Raw genomic sequence first — 2,468 nt, forward strand, 5'->3', positions numbered from 1 at the left:
AAAATTTTGATAATAATATGCATATTGACAACAAGCTGGTTATTTAAGCTACACTTTACTCAGTTTCATCCTATTTAAAGATGCTATGTTGGAGTTTCCAAAATATAATTTCATTTCAAATAAATACCCATTGGCAAGACATTTGAGAAGTAATAAACTATTTATTGTATAATATACTTCATTAAGATTCATCAGAAAATTTAGTACTTGTCCAGTAAAATGGTGTTCTAAAATGACGCAATGTGGAAAATTATGGAGAATATGCCACAGGCGCTAACTTTCACTGATATATACAGATGATTTACCGGAAATATTTTATTGCAAGTAAAATAATTTGTTTGGCTCTCACCTTTTATCTGATCCTGAATTTAGTGATGAATTCCTTGCAGTCATCAAAATGCTATGTTCTGACACATATCAAGGTCTTTGCAAAAGTGATGACATTATTTAGAAGCCTTCTCACTGCTCTAATATTTCCTACATCCTTACAGAGTTCTGTACTAACAATTCTTTCAGTCTTCAAGGATCATCTCAGAGAAATCGCCTCCTAATCCCAATGTTAAGCACATTCTATGTGCTTCCATGGTATCGTCTTTATACCTTAACCACAGTACTTTAGCATATTTAATCATAATTCTTTCTCTCTTCCAAACTAAATTGTAATCCCTCTTTGTATCCCAATGCTACTGCCTAGTAGTGTGCCTAGCTCATACCAGAAATTCCCACAAGCATATATTGCACAAAACTAGAAATCATAGATTAAGTCTCATCTATAAGTACTCTACCCTTTTTCTTTTCACCTAAGAGCAGTAATAGTTTTACATATTAGAAGCATATTGTCATTGCATCTATTTTGTATTCCACAATCATATATAATAATAATAGCTAGCATTTATCAACAGTGTGTTTTGTGACAGGCACTGTGGTTCATGCTGCACATGGATTAATTCATTTGATTATTATGCACAAAAAAATTTGTGAAGTAGGAAAATGTATCATACAAATTTTTTAAAAGAAAGAATTTCAGAGGATTAAGTTGCTGGACCAATTTTAAAAAACTGGAAAATTACATGGTAAAAATCCAAAACTACTTGTTTTTGAATTTGGTGACTTATTTTTTAACCACTATAGTCTAATACTTCTATATCTCTTCTCTGCCCCTCCCTTCTTCTCTTTCTGTTTTTCTGTTAGTCACTCTATATTTTTCTATGTCTCTCAACCCTGATTTGTACTAAATACAGAATGAATTGATGATAAATAGATCTCAAGAATAAGTCTTTTCTGTTAAGAATATGCAAAACTTTGAAGAAAAGAACAGTAGACATGTTTAACAATAGCCCTTTGGGAACAAGAGAAATAAAAACATCAATTGTAACTTCAGTCTTGCGTGGATTAAAAGTAACACGTAATATTTCAATAGTCTGGAGTTCATTTATTTGCCAACTTAAAACACAGTTGGACAGAGCTAATGAGTGAGAAATAATAAATTTTTTTTAATGGTCATGTATACTTGTAAAGATATCAAAAAATTTGTGTACTAACCTTCTTATATTTTACTGATAAAATATTTTTTCAGCCTAAAAAGAAAGGAACATGCCACATATTAGGTTTTACTCATTATACAAACACACATAGCAATTTACTTGTCTTTGTTGTTGGCCAGAAAAATTTCTCCTTTCCTATTGTTAGGTGGCTAGTAGCCATGAGTGATAGGCAGAACAAAAGAATAGGGGCCCGGACTAGAGACCACCCAAAGAACACCCCAATGGTAGTAGAATTCTGGGTAAGCACATGAGTACTAGGCAAAGAGTTATATAGCAGCCAATTGTCAATCAAAATGACCTCACTTGCCAATCAAAATGACCTCACTTGCCAATCATCTAGGAATGCCTTTGGAGCCACCCATCATGGCCCAAATATAATGCAGACATTCCACTTCTGGGTCCTTTTGTTGTTGATTTTTGTTACAGCATTTGGTTACAGCTCTTCACTGAAATCGTGTACCTTCTTGGGTGTGATTTGTTAAAATATACTTTTAATAAATCTTTTTGATATCTCACTGAGCTATGATTCTTCACCACGTCAGTGAGGAAGAACCAAGGAAAAATGTCAACTACACGTCTGCCACTTTATCATTCTCTTTCCCCATGCCGCTGGGGCGACATTGGACTTAACGCCATCCCAACAGTAACAATATTAGGTTATGATCAGTTATTAGATTTTGGATAAATAAAGTCAATAGTGATATTAGTAGAATCTTCACCAATGAAACATGCTTCTAAACATAATGTTTTTACAATAGCGACGTTTTAAAAAACTTTCTGGACACAAACCTACATCAGTCAAATTGTTAATGGAACAAGCTTATATATAATATTGAGGAGAAATTTATTGGTATGATTACTTGAATTTATTGTATCTATTTTCCACAAAACCCATATAAATGGTATATTTTAATATTTTGATTT

This window comes from Pteropus vampyrus, unplaced genomic scaffold (assembly GCF_000151845.1).
Source record: "Pteropus vampyrus isolate Shadow unplaced genomic scaffold, Pvam_2.0 Scaffold21, whole genome shotgun sequence".
Lineage (NCBI taxonomy): Eukaryota > Metazoa > Chordata > Mammalia > Chiroptera > Pteropodidae > Pteropus > Pteropus vampyrus.